The sequence below is a fragment of the Protopterus annectens genome, chromosome 4.part0 (genome assembly GCF_019279795.1).
Source record: "Protopterus annectens isolate FY-2018-M chromosome 4.part0, PAN1.0, whole genome shotgun sequence".
Classification (NCBI taxonomy): Eukaryota; Metazoa; Chordata; order Ceratodontiformes; family Protopteridae; genus Protopterus; species Protopterus annectens.
This window is the reverse complement of record NC_056733.1, coordinates 523055696-523078374: the sequence shown is the minus strand read 5'-3', so window position 1 is coordinate 523078374 and position 22679 is coordinate 523055696. Positions and strand designations below refer to the sequence as shown.

General features: G+C 37.5%; 1 protein-coding gene across 2 annotated transcripts in view; it reads left to right on the top strand.

Moving 5' to 3' along the window:
* Positions 1–22679, top strand: part of TPCN1 (two pore segment channel 1) — a 1721246-nt gene that overhangs the window by 444414 nt on the left and 1254153 nt on the right. The window lies entirely within an intron of this gene.

The following is a 22679-nucleotide window of genomic DNA, read 5'->3' as shown; positions in this document are numbered from 1 at the left end:
TCCTAACTGCAGAAAAACAAGAACAACTCCCTCTTTACTTCTTGGCATTAACAAAGCAGAACAAACTAACAGCAAGGAAAGTACTGCAGGCCTTGGGCTTCATGGCATCATGCATAATCCTGGTTCCCCATGCCAGACTGCATATGAGAAAACTACAGTGATACCTAAAGAATTTATGGTCTCAACACAGGCACAGCTTAGAAACCGAAATACCACTAATCCCTTGCCTGAAACAAGAGTTCCTGTGGTGGGCTCAAGCATGCCAGTCAAACCCAGGCTTGCCCTTCCACAACTTTCAAGCAAGCCAAACCATCACAACGGACGCCTCAGACCTAGGTTGGGGGGCCCACATGCTAGGCAAATGCATACAAGGATTATGGACCCCAGATCAACTGCACCTGCACATAAATCAAAAAGAAATGCTGGCAGTAAAACTAGCAATCCAGAATTTCAGACCATTCCTCAAAGAAGGCCATTTGATGATAAGGACAGACAACACCACAGTCATGTGGTACATCAACAAACAGGGAGGCACTCATTCATACCCCAACATTCAGTTACAGGCAATATTTGTACCGGGAAAAGAAAACATCCTAGCAGACATGTTAAGCAGAACTACCTCGGATGCTCACGAATGGATGCTACACCCGGACATCTTCAAGGCCATCACACAGAAATGGGGAATGCCACAAATAGACCTATTCGCATCCCCACTCAATCACCAGCTCAAGAAATTCTGCACAAGGACATACCACCCACTTGCATGGAAGGTGGATTCTCTATCCTTCAGTTGGAAAGGCCTGACAGCATATGCATTTCCACCTCTTCCTTTAATGCACAAGGTACTACTGAAAATCAAAGAGGAGCATCCAAGGATAATTCTGATAGCTCCAAATTGGCCAAGACAACACTGGTATCCATTGCTGAGGAGCATGTCTCGGGGGAGAACGTGGACACTACCCCTGATGCCTTTGATGTTAACTCAGAACGACTACAACATCATGCATCCAAATCTAAAAACTCTGCAACTAACTGCCTGGAACATTACATAACAGCAACTAACCCAGATTTATCCCAAAGGGTTAAAGACATTATCCTGGAGGCCCACAGACCTTCTACAAGAAGGAACTATGCAGGGAAATGGAAAAGGTTTGTCATTTGGAGCACTGAAAGAGGAAAAGATGTGTCAAAGATAGATATTGCCAACATCCTGGAGTATTTGGCAGAGCTTATCCATACAGGCCTGTCCTATTCCTCCATCAAGATACATGCATCAGCTATTTCTGCAGAATACAGCTTCGATCCCCCTGTCTTCTCACATCCTCTACTCAGGCAGTTCCTCAGAGGAATCAAGAATGTAAAACCTCCTAGGAAACCACCATTACCAGCATGGGACTTGAACTTTGTGCTAGAAAAATTGACACTCCCTCCATTCGAACCAGCAGCAACAGCAGATCTTCAACACCTATCCTGGAAAACTGCTTTCCTACTGGCAATTACTTCAGCAAGAAGGGTTTCGAACTACAGGCCTTAATGGCAGTGCAACCCTTCCTAATCTTCCATCAAGATAGAGTATCCATGAGAACTAATCCTACATTTATGCCTAAGGTGGTATCCAGAGTGTCTCTAAACCAGGCAATCCACCTACCTACCTTCTTTCCCAATCCACAGAACAGGGGAAAGACTGCTGCATACCTTGGATGTACATAGACAGTTGCGCTACTACCTGGACAGAACCAAGGGCAATAGAAAAACTGACCAGCTTCTAGTAGCCTATGCAACAGGAAGGAAGGAAAAGCAATTTCCAAACAGACAATCTCCAAGTGGATAGGAAATTGCATAAGATTCTGTTACTCCTACCATGGAAAGCCAATTCCACAGAACATAAGACCTCACTCTACAAGGGCTACAGCCACTACCACAGCTTTCTTACGAGGAGTGGCTACCAAGGACATTATTGAGCCGGCTACTTGGACCTCCGTGCATACATTTGCCAAGCATTATAACTTACCTCTATACTCTAGATCCCGAGCAGGGTTTGCCACTGCTGTATTGCAAGGGATCCTAACTACACCATAATTCTTCTTCCTCCTCCCCTAGTTTGGCTATGGTATTCTACCCATTTGTTAGGACTGCAGATGCATCCTTGAAGGACATAGTACAGTTTTGTACCTACCATAAATGTAGATGTCCGAACAGGATAGCATCTGCAGTCAGGATTACCCACCCTCCTTCCCCTTTGTGGTATTCCTAGGGTATTTACCCTCCTAATAGCTAGCTGGGGGGGATCTCTTATGGTGTATTTGTTTGTATATATGTACATACATGCTTATTTTTTGTGTTTGCCTACCTTTTTTTTGGAAACATTGGCATTTACCCAAAATTTAGTTTTCCAAGAGGGCAACTGGCATCTGGGGCAAGAAACACTGAGGAAAATGGCGTCGGCTGATGCCTTTATACCCGAAGACCAGCAGAGATGACGTCGGGTGAAGTGCGACACCAGCCGAGGCCAGACCCAGACTTTGGAATCCGGCCGACCGAAGGGCTGCCTGACGACAGGACAACCCATTTGTTAGGACTGCAGATGCTATCCTGTTCGGACATCTACATTTATGGTAGGTACAAAACTGTACTTTTTAGAAGGTAAAGGTTGAGGAGACCATACCAAACCTGTGTCAGAATCTCCTTATACAGTGGTCACCAGTCCTTCAGAATCTCTGAGGGTCTAGTTGTACTATTATGCATTTTATGCCTTATTTTTTAAGATGATTATTCTTTCTTTTTTTGAACTCTTACTGTACCATATTTCTGTGCATACCTCTCAGCAGGGCCATTTGAATTAAACAGGATTCTTTTAGAGGTAATAAGGGTAAGGAGACGTTTTGTGTGTGTGTGTGTGTGTGTGTGTGTGTGTGTGTGTGTGTGTGTGTGTGTGTGTGTGTGTGTGTGTGTGTGCGTGTGTGCGTGTGTCTGTGTGCGTGTGTTTGTGTGTGTGTGTGTGTGTGTGTGTGTGTGTGTGTGTGTGTGTGTGTGTGTGTGTGTGTGTGTGATTATATATATGTCTCTTATTCTGTGATTGTGTGTGACCACAGATACATTCAGTAATACTTTCATTCATGCATTTTTACACACAGACACCTATACTGACACTGCTCTTGCCAAGCCACATCAATTACAACATACATGCACACATATAAATACATCATAAACAAACACTGTACACTTGCCTACAAGCAAATTGGAGGAGTTCTGGTTCACTTACAGCATATATTTGGTTGCGGAGGAAACCAGAGCACCTGGTAAAAATGCAAACAGAGGCATGGAGGACATGCAGCTGCTACACAAAATGAACCAGAGCCAAAAACTCAACCACAGAACCAAGTGCTGTTAGATGGCAATGCCATTCACTTTATTACTGTGACAGTAACGATTTGTTTGCACATAACCTGCCCAGCCTGTCAAAAATTGACACTTGTTGAGTACATTGCTGATGTTTTACTGTGATGGGAAGTAAAAGATGTTGCGTCTGATCTTTTACTTCGAGATAGACTGCAAACCACCATAGCAATGACTTATTTTATACTGATTTTAACAAGTACAATACATCATGCATCACTGCTTTCATCAAGTCAGTTCAATGACTGGTTGACTGTGGTAAATTATTTATTTTATTTATTTATCATTTGTTGACCGGGAATGTCCGACTAGGTTCCACAGAGCCTGTTTTCAGCGGAGGCCCGGGGAGAAACGCTCCAGATAAAATAAAATAAAATAAAATAATAGTAATAAAATAAAAGTATGGTTAAATTATATTTATGTAGAAATGGTCTCCATACCAGTCAATTGCAGAAATTTTTTTTAGTTATGAATGCAAATATAAATGCATAATAGTATCCTTTGGGAAGTTATCCACCCCTGTTAACTATCATATTGACAACACACCCCTTAGAGGTTGACCCAGTAGTCAGGGACTTAGGCACAAACATAGATAGTAATCTAGCCTTTGGCCACCATGTATTAAGGAAATCATTCTATGTTGTGTAACTTATAAACAAAAATATGGCATCTGAGTCCAAGGAAGTCATTGTTCCACTGTATTCAACATTCATCAGACCTATCTTTGAGTACAATGCCCCATTTGGTGTGTACCTAACCAGGCATATCCAACAACTGAAACTTCCACAGAGGTTCCTCACTAAAAGAATAAAGGGTATAAGTAAAATGTCCTATGCAGATTGCCTCAAGGCCCTATCCCTGTATTCTGTATCCTACGGGCTTTTGAGGGGAGATCTATGCCTGGCATACAGGACATTGTCAGACCCCACTTTGATGGACTTCCTGCATATCCACAAAACAAACCGCACCAGAATTACCCTTTCTAAAGACTTAAACCTTGCCTGTGATATAAATAGGAGAGACAGGTATGTATCCCAGAGACTACTCTGTCTATGGAACAGGATACCCATCCATGTAAAGCAAAGTTCCTCCCTAACTCAATTCAAGTGCAACTTGGATAGTTGGATGGGGAACAGGAAATTCATCCCTGGTTTGGCACCTTTGTGTCTAATGGAGACAGGCAACCTGTAAATGGTTCATCTCCCAGGCCCCTGCTTGTAAAGGTTTCATCTCCCAAACCCCTGCTTACACTTATTGGGGGTATCAGAACTTGTCAGAGATTTGGGATGCATGGCTAGGCATAAAAAGGCCCTTGCAGTTGTTAGTCTGGTAAACACCTATGAACCTAAGAATACTCCTCAGATGACCTGTTTATTTTTTTTAAAAACATGTCCCTCAGCAATGCATTCTAGTTTGCTTCACACAAATGCACATTAATCTTTCCAAGCCAGATTAATGGCTATTTAACTTAATCATAACAACAGGGCCATTTCCATCTACATACAGCCTCAGCCCCCATAATTATGGAGGCCTTGTTGACTGTAAACACCTTAGGTATCTGATTTTGGGAAAATCATTGCCACAGTAATGGATTTCAAGTGCACAGTTGCTCACTAATCCTGAAAAGCCAGATTAATGACTGTTTAGCATGAGCAAAAGAAATCAGGCACATTCACTTTCATCCACAGTCCTCATACACCGCAGTTATAGCCACTTTGTTTTATATTTACTCATTCATTCATTGTTGATCAGGTTAGTCCCATTAGGTTGGTGGCCTCTTTTCAGTGGAGATACCTGAGTTGGTATTTATTCTGCTGGGAGAAATATGGCCAGGGCATCAGGGAACTTCCTTCCTCTTTTTGATAGGTGCTGTGGGATCCTTTACATCCACCTGTGCTACCACCACCTCAAGCAGATGAGACCTCAGTCTTATGTCTCATCCAAAGAAAAACACGTACAGGAGTGTATCACTCGCTTTTGCTGCACTGCATTGTCAGCAATCCATCTAACTAGTGTAGGAATAGAACCCACAGCTCTCTGCACCAAACGCAAATGTGCTACCTGTTGTGCGAATGCCACTGTTGACCTTGTATACCTCAGATGTCTGATTGCAATAAAAAGGTAATGTTTGTGGTATTTATTAGCTTTGTTTCACTTAGACATTAGTTCTGCAAAGCCAGAGTAATAAAAGACAGCAGGATCAGTCATTTTAAACCACAGACGGCCATCATGGCCAATTAGCTTACTGTGTACACCTCAGATGTCTAATTGTAATGAAAGTAAATGACCACAGTAATTTATTCCAACACTGTTTCACACAAGCACACTATAGCCATCCACAATAAATTATTCCTGCTTGTGTCACTTAAATACGCATTAGTCCTGCAAAGCCAGAATAATGACTGTTAAACTTGGCAAGTATTACCAGGCCAGGGTCAGTCACTTTATCCATAGACATTTCCTGTACCCAGCAATTGTAGGAAGTCTGCATATACCATTGATGTTTGTAGTAAATTAAAAAATAAATAATAATGACTATAGTCATTTATTTTAGCTCTGTTAAAACTACACAGTAGCCATCCATAGTATGAAATAATCCAGCTTGGTTCACACAAATCAACTTAGTCTTACAAATTCCATTGCCCTTAACATCTGGATGTTCTTCGTTCCCCATTGCTGCAGTCCTTACTATTGGGTAGTCCGCTGTCCAGTCGGCCCGAATACCAGAGTATATGGCTGACGTCGGTCAGGGCGCATTAGACTGACGTCAGTACGTCAGGGTACTAATGCGCATGACCGACGTCATATCCCCAGTCTTTTTTGCCGCATGGTCCGATGCAGAAGCAGTTTTGCGAGTGCAGGTTGGCGTTCTGAAATATTTCCGAAGCCGGAGTTTCAGACCGAATCAGAGTTGGCTAAGTACCCCGTTGGGGAACATTTTGGTTTTTTCTTGCCTCAGTATTTAACCGGATGTCAGAAAAAGTGAATAACTGTATTTCTTGTGGGAAACAGATACCTCATAGGGATTACCATACCTTGTGTATACCTTGTTTAGGGCCTGAGCACGACGTTGTTGGATGCCCCTCTTGTGCTAGGTTTAACAAACGCACTATTAAGAGACGGTTAGACTGTGCCAGGTTAGTGTTTGGGAAGCGTTGCAATTATAAAATGCCGTCGGATGCACGGCCCGCTTCCCAAGAAGCGCAAGGACAAAACAGCGAAGCCTAGGGTTGATGAACCGGCAGTCCCGGACGTCGGTTCTTTAGAAGGCTCAGTGGAGCCAGAGGTTTTGCCAGGAGTTTCTTTGGAGTCTCAGGCAGAGACTTTACTGTTACAGGATGTGCCTTCTCAGGAGATAGGCCAGGCTGAGGGGGCTTCTCAGGTAACTGTTCTTCCCTCTCTTCCCAAGGTAGTTAGAGCCTCTCCTTCTGTTGCCAAAACTTCTTTGAGAGGTAGGCCAAGTTCAGCTTCAGTGGGGGCTTCTCCTAGCATTTCGGGTTCTGTACCTAAGAAACATATGCTTAAAATGGCAGAAGATTTGATTACTATGATTAGAGGTTCTATGCCCCCTCCTGATAAGAGGCCCAGGGTGGAACCGGAGTTTGATAGTTTTGAACAGTGTTCAGAGGCTTCTGAGTCTTCTGTGGAAGATTTGCAGGAGTATCCTCCTTATTCTGATTCTGATGTGGATGATTCCACTCCTACAGCTTCTCCTCCTGAGGATTTCTCATTTTCAGAGACTCTACATTCCATGAGGGAGCACTTTAAATGGGAAGGCCAGGATTACTCTGATTCAGGAAAAGGCTTAGGGAATTCTTGTTTTACCCCAACATAGGCCCTTAGCTATACCTCCTGTGTTGAATGTGGTGGAAGATGTTTTTGCAGAGGCTTCCCTGAACCCTGACTCTTTGCCTCCTGCTCCTGTTAAACCCGATAGGTACTATAGGGTGCCTGAAGCTCATAAGTATTTGTTTAAGAGTCCTAGGGCGGACCCAGAAACTGTTTCTCAGGGGCCTAAAGGTGTTAAGGCCTCTGTGGTTAAAAATCCTGTTCCCACTGATAAAGAGGCAAGGGCTTTGGATAGGTGGGGAAAGAAAGTGTATACTTCTTCCACTCTAGCCATGAGAGCGTTGAATTGTCAGTTTCACATGCTAAAATATCAAAATTATCTCCTTTCACAATTGAAATCTAAGGTGGATGCTTTGGCGGAAGGTATTGAGTGTAAAGAGTTGCTGGATTTGGTTCATGTGTCTGAACAAGTGGGTAAGCATTCTTTGCAATGTGGTTTTGATGCTGTACAGGCCTCCTCGAGGGTGGCTGCCACTAGTTCTGTTCTTCGCAGGCATGCCTGGTTGAGGGATCAGAATTTAGCTGAGCATGTTAAGACAAGGATTTTGGATGCTCCTTTACAGTCTGATGTGTTGTTTGGTTCGCCTGTGGAAGCAGTTTTAAAGAAAATGGAGGACAAAGCTAAGTCTATGCAAACTGTTAAAGATTTTTGCAGGTGCAGCCACCAAGTTTAGTAGAAATTGGCCTGCTAAGGGGTGGACATATCCTGCTTATGATTCCCAGTCTAGGGGCAGGTGTAGGCGTGGTAGGGGCAGAGCTCAAGGTTCTTTTAGGCCTAGAACAGGGAGTTCACCTGCTCAGACTTCTGGTGAGGGCAGGGGTCAGTCCTTTCGTAAACAGACCCAATGACCTGCCTTTTCAGCTGCCAGTAGATTCTCGTCTGGTAGCTCCTTTGGGAGGAAGACTGTCTCTTTTCAAAGAAAATTGGGATTTAATTACTCAAGACAGATGGGTGTTGGATATCATTCACCACGGTTACAGGTTTTATTTCCATACAATGCCTCCTTTCAAAGGCATGCCAGACGTTCCTCCTCCACAAAGAAAAGAGGCTCACAAGCAAATTTCTCAGTTACTCCAGATGGGGGCCATTCAGCCAGTTCCTGTATCAGAAAGGGGCCTAGGATTTTATTCTCGCCTGTTCCTAGTACCAAAGAAGGGGAACACGTGGAGACCAATTTTGGATTTATCTCTCCTCAACACTTATCTGGACATTCCCAAGTTCAAGATGTTGACGTTACAACAGCTTTTACCTCTGCTGGGCAAAGATCACTGGATGGTAACTTTAGATCTCAAGGAAGCTTACCTTCATGTGCCTATAAGGCTAAGTTGCAGGAAGTATCTGCGGTTTCGAGCTGGAAATTCTCATTATCAGTTCTCTGCATTGCCCTTTGGCTTATCTACTGCCCAGAGTATTCACAAAGGTTCTGGCTCCAGTGATAGCTTACTTCAGGCTACAAGGAATTCAAATCTATCCTTACTTGGACAACTGCCTGATTCTGGCTCAAGAAAAGGAAGACCTTCTACAGCATCTGGAATATGTTATAGCAGTGCTAAGATGCCTAGGGTATTCTGTGAGCGAAATAAAGTCCAGTCTAGTACCCTCTCAAGACATGTGCTTTCTGGGTGTGAGACTGAATACAGCAGCCCAGATGGCCTTTTAACCCCGGACAAACAAAAGAGTCTATCACTTTACTTCCATCAACTATCTCATCAGTCCGTGCTGACTGCAAGGACAGTCCTTCAAGCATTAGGGTTCATGGCATCTTGTATTCTGGTGCTTCCCAATGCCAAACTGCATATGAGGAAGCTACAATGGTATCTCAAAATGTATGGACACAGCACTGCCAGGATTTGGACACTGTCATTCAAATAATACCTTGCCTTCAAAAAGAATTTTTGTGGTGGGCTCAGGAATGTCACCTAAACAAGGGACTCTCTGTGACCCGGCCAGAGGCGAGTCAGATTTTAACGACAGATGCCTCGGACATTGCTTGGGGAGCTCATCTAAATGGAAAGTGGATACAAGACAAGTGGCCTGCCAGACTACAGCATCTACATATCAACATGAAGGAGATGTTAGCAGTCCAGTTTGCATTAATGGCTTTCAAGGAGTTACTTCTTCCAGGGCAGGTGTTGATTCTAACAGACAACACAACTGTCATGTGGTACATCAACAAGCAAGGGGAACACATTCTTATCCTCTATGCAGGCAAGCAATGATTTTATGGGAGACTGCGCTAAGCTTGCAACTAACTCTTCAGGCAAGGTTTCTGCCGGAGCACAGAACTCCTTAGCAGATGTGTTAAGCAGACAAATCATGGATCCCCACGAGTGGAAACTGGATCTTCATGTATTTCAGAAATTGACAGTGTCATGGGGAACTCCAGACATAGATCTGTTCGCTTCTCCACTAAACCACCAGCTGCCAAAGTATTGCACAAAGGGGTTTCATCACACAGCTTGGAAAGTGGATGCTCTGTCTTTCAGTTGGAAAAACCTTCATGTGTATGCCTTTCCACCTCTGCCTCTTCTTCCAAAGGTACTATTAAAGGTCAGACAAGACAGGCCAAGGATGATTTTGATAGCTCCAGATTGGCCTCGGCAACACTGGTACCCACTACTACGGAGTCTAGTAAAGAAGCCTCCATGGCCTTTACCTCTGATTCCTCATCTGTTATCTCAGAAGGACGGTCATCTGCTCAATGTCAAGCTTCACTCTCTTCATCTAACAGCCTGGCATATTCTGTGTTGAAACACAGCAGGTCTCAACTTCCTCAACAAGTTTTAAATGTGATTATGGAAGCTAGAAGACCTAGTACAAGGAAAGTGTACGCAGAAAAATGGAAGAGATTTTTATTTTGGAGTACAGCAAAGAATTTGGAGATTTCTGAGCCTAATTTGAGTGTGGCTCTTCAATATCTTACTGAGTTATTGGACAAAGGTTTGTCCTTCTCTTCCATTAAGATTCATGCTGCAGCAATTTCAGCTCACTATGATTGTGACCCACCATTGTTTTCGCATCCTTTGTTCAAGCAGTTTCTTAGAGGGGCAAAGAATATAAGACCCCCACGTAGAGCTCCTACTCCTGCTTGGGACCTCAATTTTGTGTTGGAAAAACTTACTCTACAACCTTTTGAGCCTGCGGCTACTGCTGAATTGAAATACTTGTCATGGAAGACTGCTTTTCTGTTGGCTATTACTTCTGCAAGAAGGGTGTCTGAGTTGCAGGCCCTTATGGCAGTAGAGCCCTTTTTGATCTTCCATAAGGATAGGGTATCATTACATACTAATCCTTCCTTTATGCCTAAGGTGGTTTCTAGTGTGGCTTTAAACCAAACTATTCATTTGCCTACTTTTTATGCAGACCCCCAAAATAAAGGCGAAAAGATTTTGCACACTTTAGATGTACACAGGCAATTGCGTTATTATTTAAGCAGGACTAAGGATTTTAGGCAGTCTCAGCAGTTGTTTGTTTCTTTTGCTTTGAGTTCGCAGGGCAAGCCTGTGTCAAAACAAACTATTTCTAGGTGGATTGGCTTTTGCATTGCATTTTGTTATTCCCATCATGGCAAGGAGATTCCAGCTGGGATTAGGCCTCATTCCACTAGGGCTACTGCCACTTCAACAGCATTTCTAAGGGGGGTGGCAACTAAGGATATTTTGGAAGCAGCTACTTGGAGTTCAGTGCATACTTTCTCTAAGCATTGTCACCTTCCTATCTACTCTAAGTCTAGGGCTGGTTTTGCCACAGCTGTTTTGCAAGGCATGTTGTCAGCTCCTGCTTCTTTATGATTTGCCAGCCTCCCTTACCTCTGCTTTGGGATTCTACCCAATAGTAAGGACTGCAGCAATGGGGAACGAAGAACATAGTACAGTTTTGTACCTACCATAAATGTAGATGTTCGAGGATCCCCATTGCTGCAGTCCAATTTACCTCCCTCCTTCCCCTCTGTGTTTAGGGGTGGTTGTGTAGGTGAGGTTACATGCTGATATTTTTGTATATATTCTTGTATATATTGTACATATTTTTGGTGCAGGTATTTTGGGCCTTGTCTTTTTAGGGTCTTCTGACATCTGGGGCAAGAAAAGACTGAGGATATGACGTCGGTCATGCGCATTAGTACCCTGACGTACTGACGTCAGTCTAATGCGCCCTGACCGACGTCAGCCATATACTCTGGTATTCGGGCCGACTGGACAGCGGACTACCCAATAGTAAGGACTGCAGCAATGGGGATCCTCTAACATCTACATTTATGGTAGGTACAAAACTGTACTTTATCTGTCAGTATTTAAAAGAAAAAACGTGCCTCCTACAAATCAGACTATTTTGTTTGAGTTATGACCCGATCACAGCATTCTTTTGCAGACTCTCTACAGTCCCTCACGGTGCAGGTTGTTCCAGACTCCTGATGCTGTTTGTAGTTATTAACCTCCATTTTTTAAAGTTTCTGTTTTTTTTGTTAGGTCCCATCCACAGCAAATTAGGTAACAAGTTACAGAGCTTCTGTGAATCTGTGATCTGTTGTGTAGATTGTGGGTGGAACTGAGCAGAAAGCTCAGAAATGAAGAAGTGTGCAGTACTTTCCTTATAGGGCACTGCAGCCTCTTCATCTTTGAACAGGGACAGAGAAGTTGTCAATGGGTCCTTGACTGAGTAGTACCCTAGTTGGGGACATATACGTAAGATCAACCATTCCTTTGCCATTTTGCAGCTGACAGCTGTAAATTGCATCCTGCTTTGCCTTACCCTTATTCCCTTCTCCTTATGCAGTCATTAGACTATACTTAATCTGCACGTCATTAAATGGTAATTTGCATACCCTTTTAGTTAGATGCTTCTAAGAACTGCTACCTTGCCTCTTGAACTTTGTTAATTGCGTGTGAATACCCCATGATAAAAATATACACACAAAGCAAAACTGCCTTTTAACTAGGGAAAAAAAAAACACTTTATTATTGGAAGAAGTCTCAGAGATGTGGATTTGTGATCTAATAACAACACTCCCCTTGTACTGGTGGCACTCTGTTTAACTATGTCTTGCCTTAGTATGCACTTATTGGGCCATAAACCACACCTCATCTTATTCCATACTTGTAAACAAGTTCCAGCTGTTTCTCTCTGTTAATACTGCTTGCATTTATTTGATTTCTTGAATACACCTGTTTAGGAGAAACATTACCTAGCAGGCTGGATGTCCACATGATCAGTATGTGCTCTAGCACGTCTGCTTTTTATCAGTTCAGAAGGTGTTTTGCATTCTTTGTACATGGTGTACATAGCAGTTGATAGGGTTGTAAACTCCCTCAACTTGGTTGGTCCACTTTATTATCCATGATGATATGTACATATACAAAACTCTTTTTTTGGGAAAATCAGAGTCATAATTTCATCTGCTTATTTGATGTTCTAATATCTGCATTACTAGCACTCTGGTATAGGGACCTGATTTTACTTCTTCAGCAGGGACTGTAACCTGAAACTGAGTTGCTGGTCTGGGACAGTCTTATCTAGGGCTGTCCTACAGTAACCAATGTTGTCATTTTTACATTCTTTCATACATGTTTTTTGAGTCAGTGAGTTGTTTTTGCTTTGCTATTTGGTTTACCTCTGCTGGCTGACTGATGTGCAGATGCCTATAATTTATTTTATTTTAATATTAGCTGCTGATTTGAAAAAGTGCGGAAGCGTGTAGAATAGTTAGGAGAAGTGTTATGTAGAAAATTGCCCAAACAACCACAAGGGAAGCCCGCAACACAGCTGGAAACTCAAAGATTTGGTTTTATTTAGAAGCTACTGTCACAGTACGTTTTCGACAGAAGTCTTCATCAGAATCAGATTGATTCTGATGAAGACTTCTGTCGAAAACGTACTGTGACAGTAGCGTTCTAAATAAAACCAAATCTTTGAGTTTCCAGCTGTGTTGCGGGCTTCCCTTGTGGTTGTTTGGGCAATTTTTTACGTTTATCAGTGACTTTTTGTTGCCTTCATCTTTTTTCTGTTATTTGAGAAGTGTTATGTAGCACTAGAACCTTGAGAACATCTTACTGAGCATATAAGTTGGATCACTTCCTTCTGCTTGTAAAGATTGAAGAGTTACTGCCAAGAGTCTCCCCACATTGTGTGTACTTGTTACTTTTCTGGATCCTGTGGAATCCTTAAGTCTTCCACACATCCGTGTCTTTGCTTCCATTTTAGGCCTGTGGTGGGAAGGAGCTTGAGGGAAGAGAATTAGTGTCCATGTTATATTTTGGTGGATGTCATATCTGATAACTTGACACCACACATAAGTGGAAAGTGTTTACTGATGGAAACTGTCTGAAGGTGTGTAATCAGAATACCATGTTGTGGGGGGCGTGGCCAAGGATGAACACAGGATAGCAGCAGATTTCTTTAGCTCCACCAATTTCATTTCACTGACAGGAATTAATTACTTAAAAAATTAATTTTTGAAGTAATTTTCTTTCTAAATACGTTTGTTTTATATAGTTCTTGAACTATATCTAAAAAAGAAAGGAAATCTTAACAATATTCCTGTCAGAAATCACTGTGGAAATTTTCCTGTCAGTTTATCAGTCTGAAATGAGTTCCAGTAAGACAAATTCTCAAGACTCCAGCATCAAGAAAGAACTTCAGTCTCTGATAATTATAATCCAGCAACTTACTGATTAAATGGATAAAATGGATACTAAAATAGACACCTTCATAGTAAAAACTACAAAACAAATAGACCTGTTACATACAGACCTGCAACAACAGAAGAACCAGATGACAGGCATAGAAGAAGCTGTGAATGACATGGAAAATAGAATCCAAGAAGAGGAAATCAACATTGAGTTTCTGCTGAAACAAAATACACATTTACAAACAAAGCTGGATGACCTGGAAAATAGATCTAGGCAATAACATTAGGATTTTTGGACTGCCAGAAAATATTGAAGGTAACAATATTACTTCTTTTTTAACAACTTGGCTCCCTAAAACTTTAGACTTACCAGAAGCATTCTCTTTTGGTATCGAAAGTGCACATAGATCTATAGCTAATACTAACTCTAACAAAAAATATCCTAGATCAGTTATAGTTAGATTTCTATCATCTTTTGATAAAGAGATGGTTCTTAAATCTGCTTGGGCTAAAGCTCCTGTTAAGATTAATGAGACAACTGTGCGTTTTGACAATGACTATTCCTCCATGGTAATAGCTAAAAGAAAAGTTTTTCTGCCACTAATAAGGGAGCTTAAAAAAGCACAGTTTAAAACATACCTTCTGTTTCCTGCCAAGCTTAAAATCTTCCTTCCTGATGGTCCTAAGGTTTTCGATGATTTAGACTCTGCTTTACTGGATAAAATAGAAGAAATGGAATGGGCTAGTTCTTCATTAAAGAGATTGGCAACTGAAGCTTCGTGGAAGACTTCAGAGAAGAAGAAGAGACTAAAAAACAAATGATTTGTTATATGTTTTGTTTCTCTCTCATCATTTTAGTTCATTATTAATCTTTTTGAATATAGTTCCTGCATTTCCAGAAAGCCACAAATATTTTGGAAAAGATTTAATCAAAGTTATTCTCTATGTGCAAAGAAATGTTTTGTTTCATAACCAGTCAAAATACCTGAAGATTTAATGGCAAGCTGTGATTCAATTTGTTTCTCTTTCTGAAAAGAAGTAAGGTTAGTAATTTGATACATTTTATTATCTTAACCTTTTTTTCCTTCACCTTTTATTATTTTCTTTGTTTAAACAATGACATTCTATTTAGATTATGTAGTGGGTAAAGGGTGGGGAGGGCAGGGAGAGAACAGTAATGAAAATATCATTAATAGAATAATAACATATTTATTCCTTGTAAAAGTTTTATAAGTTCTTCAAATGCTATTTCTAATTATACTTTCTTGATTATACTGCTTATGCCTGTTTGTAAATAATCTGTTATGCTTTAACTAATAATAATCAGAACTAAATAAGAGTAAATAATATGTTTTATTTTTAACTCTATTAATATAAACAGTAAGTAACATTCCATTGTATATACTTCTTACAGCTTTCTCTTACATTTTTTATTTCTGCCTCACTCCCTTTTATTTTCTACTCTCTTTTTCTTTTCTTTATTAATATATAGAAATGCTTTTGATTGTGTGGGCACAGTGAATAATAGGATTTGTATGAAAATTGAGTTGGGAGAAGAATGTTGGGTTTTATTGCTTGTTGGTAATTTTGGGCTTAATTTCACTTACATAGAGGCTGTAATGATCTGTGGAATACATTGTGAAGGTTTTGTCATGTTTAGATGCATTTACACTGCTAAATGAATGTTTGTCACTAGTTTTTAATAAGTTTCCCGCCAAAATGTTAAGAGAGACAATCTGAGATGTGGGCTGTCTCATGCACAGTGTTCATGAGTTACTTCAGAAGCTTCAGCTCACAGAATTCTCACAGAGAAACTGAAAGCAGTTAGTATAACCTTTGACATAGTTATCACACTGACACATCACAGATTCAGGAAAATACTCTATTCATAAAATATGCCAGTTATAATGAGTCTAAATGATGTAGTTTCTTGTAGTAAGTAAATGTCTTATTTTAGAAGGCATAGAAAATGAAACATTTATTAAAATGTTTTTGAAAATCTACTTAACAGCAGCATAATAATCTGTGTTAAAAATTTGTGTTCCAAACATATACTTTACTATAACTCATTTAATTCATCTGATTGACAAGCATAAATAATCTTATAACTATATTCTGGAAGAAATGTCATGTGATATATTTTAAAGCAGTAGGTTAGCATGATTGTAAAATCTGGTTACTAAAATGTGTTTGCTGTGCATTATTTTGTATAAAGCAGACAGATTTATTCTAGGGACAGCAAGTAGGATAGTGCTCAACAAAGACACAACTCAGTGAGATCATATATATATATATATATATATATATGTGTGTGTGTATGTATGTGTATGTGTATGTGTATGTGTGATGGCTTTTTTTTTTTTTATATAATAATGCAAGTGTTTCTGAGAATCTGCATAACTATCCAATATGATTTATAATAATTTCTATGAATACAATATTTTACTCTATTGACAAAATGAATGTTTGCCACAAGTTTTAATAAGTTTCCCGCCAAAATGTTAAGGGAGACAATCTGGGATGTGGGCTGTCTCATGCACAGTGTCCATGAACTACTTCAAAAGCTTCAACTCACAGAATTCTCACAGAGAAACTGAAAGCAGTTAGTATAACCTCTGACCTAGTTATCATACTGACACACCACAGATTCAGGAAAAATACTCTATTCATAAAATGTCAGTTATAATGAGTTTAAATGATGTAGTTTCTTGTAGTAAGTAAATGTCTTATTTTAGAAGGCATAGAAAATGAAACATTTATTTAAATGTTTTTGAAAATCTACTTAACAGCAGCATAATAATCTGTGTTAAAAACTTCTGTTCCAAACATACACTTTATTATAATTCATTTAATTCATCTGATTGACAAGCATAAACAATTTTATAATTCTATTCTGGAAGAAATGTCATGTGATATATTTTAAAGCAGTAGGTTAGCATGATTGTAAAATCTGGTTACTAAAATGTGTTTGCTGTGCATTATTTTCTATAAAGCAGACAGATTTATTCTAGGGACAGCAAGTAGGATAGTGCTCAACAAGGACATAACTCAGTGAGATCAGATATATATATATATGTGTGTGTGTGTGTATGTGTGTGTGTATGTATGTGTGTGTGTCTGTGTGTATGTGTGTGATGGCTTTTTTTTAATAATGCAAGTGTTTCTGAGAATTTGCATAACTATGCAATATGATTTATAATAATTTTTATGAATACAATATTTTACTCTATTGACAATAATGAGTTTAAGTAAATGCTCATATACAAACAATTCAAGATTTTTTTTTTGGAAGCTGTTAATAGTATTCACATGACAGAAAATAAATGCATCTTAATATATGTAATGTCTGAATCATATTAGCCAAAGTTAATGAATGTTAGAACCTAATTTTCTCTCCTCTTGATTTCTAACATCAAGATTATTTGAATGCTATTTGAATACAAGTGTTATATATTACATAGATCTATATAGTAGTATGAACAGTTTTAAAAAAAAAAAAGTTTATTTTAGTTTATATGATGCTGTTTTACCAAATGTGTAGTTTTGTCTTGATAGATAATTGAATTGAAAACTGTTAACCTCAGTTAAATATAATTAGTATTAAATTGATAAGGTGGTAGCTGAGGTACTGCTGCTTAGGGTAGGGGTTAACTTGAGTAGTAAATACTACTCTAAGTTGGAGTTTTCAACTCCAGGCTGGATGCAAGGTTTAATCCTTACATTATTTTCACTTGTTCATTGTTATATGTATATAGTTTTGACATCCACAATATATTTTGTATACTCATTGTCACTACAAACAAAATTGAATCCTATACAAAATCCCATAAGAGATTTAATAAATACAGCTATATTTAAAGGTACACCTAAAAGAGGAGATGTAACATTATTTATCTTGTTATTTGTTATTTCGATCATAAGATTCTTGAGTTTTAAAATGCCAAATGACATCTTTAAAAGGAATTTCTTTAAACATTAATGGATTGAATAATCCGTGTAAAAGGGCAAGCCTAATAAGATACATTAATTTACACAAGGCCAATCTAGTCTTCCTGCAAGAAACCCATCTCTTGAAAAAGATATTGATAAACTAGCCACTAATAAGTATACAGTATTGGTTAGTTCAGAGCACACTCAGAAAAAAGAGGAGTGGCTATTTTATGGAATAAAAGTATGCCCATTCCTAAAACCATTAAGTCTTTTCAGGATGACAAAGGAATGTTTTGTATGGTTACAATACAAATTAATTGGAAGACTTACACTTTAATTAATGTATATTGGATACCTGGAATTGGTATTAATACAGTGAAACATCATATTGATAAGATCATATCATTCTCTATAGGGGATATTATTTTAGCTGGTGATTTTAATTGTATACTACATGAAAGTGATACTACCACTATAAGGAAAAGAAGAATTACATCTAATGCAAAACATTTAAATGATTTTGCTAATTCTTATCATTTGAATGATATTAATAATCAGATAGATTCAAAATCATTACCATATACCTTTTTTTCTAACAGATACAAAACTTATTCAAAAATAGATAGGGTCTTTATTTCTAACCAGATGGTAACAGATTTAATTAATTCCAAAATCATTTCATGTCCTATATCTGATCATAACTCAATTGTTTTTGAATTCATGATAAAAAATACTCATAATGTTCAGATCAAAAGGATACCAGCATACTTAACTCAGCTAAAAGACTATAAAGAATATATACTTTCAGAAGTACAACATTTTCTAGACATAAATAATACTCCTGAAGTTTCCATTGTCTATGTTTGGGATGCCTTAAAATCATATCTATATGGACAAAGTATCAGATGGTATAATAATAAAAGGAAATCTTGGGATAAGGAATTGTTAGATATTCAAAGTAAATTAGACTCTTATAAACATAATAATAAAGAAAATATTATGGACAAGAAAGTTATTGAAGAAATAAACAAACTAAATGAGAAATACAAAGAAATTTTAACTCATAAAGTTAAAATAACTTTAGAGAAATACAAGTTTTTGTCTTATTCAATAAGCCCCAAATACTTACATAGACTTGAAAATAAAACAAAAAGATTGAATAAACAAAACCATATCAAAGAAATCGTTCTCTAAGGAAAAGAAGAATGTTTCTAGTATACCAGAAATACTGGATGAATTTAGAAATCACTTTCACAAGATTAACCATAACAACATTAACATGGAACCTAAAGATAAAATAAAGGAGTTTATAACCACAAACATGAATAAAAAGCTTAATAAACAACAGATTAAACTATTGGACAAGAGTATTTTATATACAGAAGTTATTACACAAATAAATAAGCTTAAATCAAACAAAGCACCGGGTAATGATGGTATTATACCAGAGATATATAAAATCCTTTCTAAAACTACATATTCATTAATACATAAGGTTTTTATTTTGGCCCAAACTGAGTTAATAACCCCCCCATCTTGGCAATATACATTTATTTCACCAATTTTAAAACCTAATAAAGATCCAACTAGATATTCTTCATATCGACCCATCTCATTACTTAATGTTGATTATAAAATGTTTATGAGTATTTTTGCTGATAGATTGAAGGCAATCATCCCCGGCATTATAGATATAGATCAGACGGGCTTCATTGTAAATAGAAATACTTTTGATAATATAAGAAGAACTTTAACATTAATTGATTTTGCAAATAGGAAAAAGAAAGATTTAACACTTATTAGTCTTGATATAGGTTCAGCATTTGATTCAGTAAGTTGGGACTATCTGTTTACCTTACTGAAATGCACAAACTTCTCTGATGCATTTGTAAATTTAATTGAGCATTTATACAAAGGAACGCTGGCTTATATTAAGGTAGGAACATATGTTTCACAAAAAATACTCATTCTTAAAGGTACAAAGCAAGGATGTCCACTTTCTCCACTATTATTCACTTTAGTAATAGAGCCTTGGGCTAATTTGATTAGAAACAGTACTGACATAGAGGGTTTTGAAATAGACGAAAATACAACATCAAAAATTCAACTTTTTGCAGATGATGTTCTAATTATATCAGCAGGATCTAATTCTTCTATGCAGTCTTTATTTGATAAAATGATGAATTTTAAAAGTATTTCTGGTTTAATATTCAATGAAGAAAAAACTAAAATACTACCTATATATACACGAAAAAATATTCTCATTAGTGATTTTACTAAATATGTAACCAATTCAGGTCAGATAACTTATTTAGGTATAATACTATCTAAAGATATTAAATCTATTATATATAATAACTATAATACCTGTTTTCTTAATATACAAAATCTTTTTAATACCTGGAATAATATGTTTTTTACTATGGAGGAGAGCCTTACAATTATTAAAATGATAATATTCCCCAAGATTTTATACTTAATACAATCAATAATACTTTCACCTACAAAAATAATTATCAAGAAACTGAATACACTAATGTTAAATTTCTTATGGGCACCTAATAGACCTAGGATTGCATTAAAGAAACATACTAATAGCTGGTCTCAAGGGGTATTTCTTTTCCAGACTTTAATTTATATATTATCTCTTCTATTATAAAAGTTATTACTTTATTAATAGATCAGTCATATATCGCAAAATGGAAAGATTATTGGGAGCTAATTAGTATGCACTTCATGAAAATCTCCTTAACACATAAAAATATGATTGTAAATAACTCCATGTTGTGGTTGCTAAAGGAATTTTGTACTTCACCTATTACACCTAAACATATGGTTTGTTACCCATTAAATATTATTATTAGTTATCGTAACTTTATTTTCATGCACCCTAAGTATAGGGAATGGAATTTTATTGTATTCCCTATAATGTATACTCAGGGTATGCTTATGTCATCTACTTCTGAAGGAGCTCATTTAGCTATAGATAATGATCTAAAGTACTGGTATCAGCTGATATCTGATAATAAAGTTAAAAATCTAGATTTCTTAAAACAAGAATTTGATCTAAGAGAAACTTGCTGGTTACAGGTTCAGATCTTTAGACAACATCTCATTGATAGAATAGATCTAATGTCTATAACAGTTAAAGAATCTATTCCAAAACTGATTGATTACTTGATATTAAATTTACAGCATAAAGTTTCTGATAAAGGTAAACTTTCATATATACATAAAATTATCAGACAAGAAACTTTTTACAGTGTAGATTCATACTGGAATTATTTCACCTCTATTAATGGGGACCCACCAACTCAACAAGATAAACAATATATATTGGAATCTGCTTATAGAACTACATCTTCCATTGTCTGGAGACTTTATACATGGAAATTTTTACATAGATCTTTTTATACACCTTTGATGATGAATAAAATAAATAATAAAGATAATCTATGTAAGAGATGTAATGTAGAAATTAATGCTGACTGGGCTCATATGTTTTATGACTGTATGAAGTTGAAAGAATACTGGAAGTCAATTAATGAATTTTTGCAGGCTCTTTATACAGATAATTTCATTATTTCTAAGTCTCTTATATTATTCAACACACCTGTACCTCAATGTGTTAAAAGATTAAGCTTCCCTTGTTATGGTCTATCCTAGCAGTGGCCAGGAAAATAATAACTAGAAATTGGATTTCAGATACACCTCCTTCGTTCAATGAATTTAAAAATGTTATGAATATAATGTGCCATATGGAAATAAGCACAATTAGAATGAGAACAACTAGAAAAACATCATATTATATTGTATGGGATAATTTACAAAATTTGTTAAAAAAATTCTAATTTCAATAGCACGGTATTTTAGTTTAATTAATTGATCTGATTGTAGTGGATGTCTTTGTAAATACTTTAGTTGTTTTGTTGAATATTATAATAATACCTATTTTTAATTACTTGTATAAAATTGTTATGATATTTCTCTTATATGTTAAAACAATAAACCTGTTTTGAAAAAAAAAAGAATACCATGTTGTGGCTGTCTGGATATTCTGCTTGTATTATTTGCTGATTATTATACTTATGACAGTGGAGCATTAAGATCGCTGCTCTCTTAAGATTGCTAATTTCTTGGTTTTCATATATTTTTAATATTGAGTTTCCATTTTATATGGTATTGTCAGATATGATAAGCAGCGTCTCTATCCTGTTTAGATGCCTTTCTTGCAGGTTGACATGGAGAACTGTATTCAGGAGTCACCCTGATTGTTCTTACATCTTTAACATAAACATACAGAATTCATAGCCACACCAAATGCTTGTGAACAGATGGTTAAATCTGGAGAATTTGAATGCATGAGTCTGAGTACGATGATCAGGTTTCTAGAATGTTTGTGAAAGAATTTTACCACAGGAAGAAAGGATTACCTCCTTGCTTTGCATAATGGCTAGACCCGCAGGAGATGTGATGACTATTTTTGCAATCCAAACTTGAAGAAGTAATGTACCTTTGTATTACATTAACATATGTCTTGCACAAAAATGGCATTGACAGAAGCCTTCAGGATCTCATGTGTCAGGGTAGCAGTAGTGCCAGGTAACATAAGCAGTGTGTATAGATACTGAATATTAGGATAACAAAAGGTGAAAGAATTTAATATGAAATTATGCACCAAAATACTGTAACATTTGTCAGCATGCAGTCAAGTAGCAAACTGCTACCTGCCCAGTGCTATGACTTGGGTGGTGTTTTATTTAGCTCTGTGTAATATTTTGTTGTTGTCATAGGGGGATAACAGTTTTGAGAATTTCAGCCATCAATCCTGCCATCCAGCTCTTTCTCATTGGCTTCAAGTAGAAACAAAAAATTATA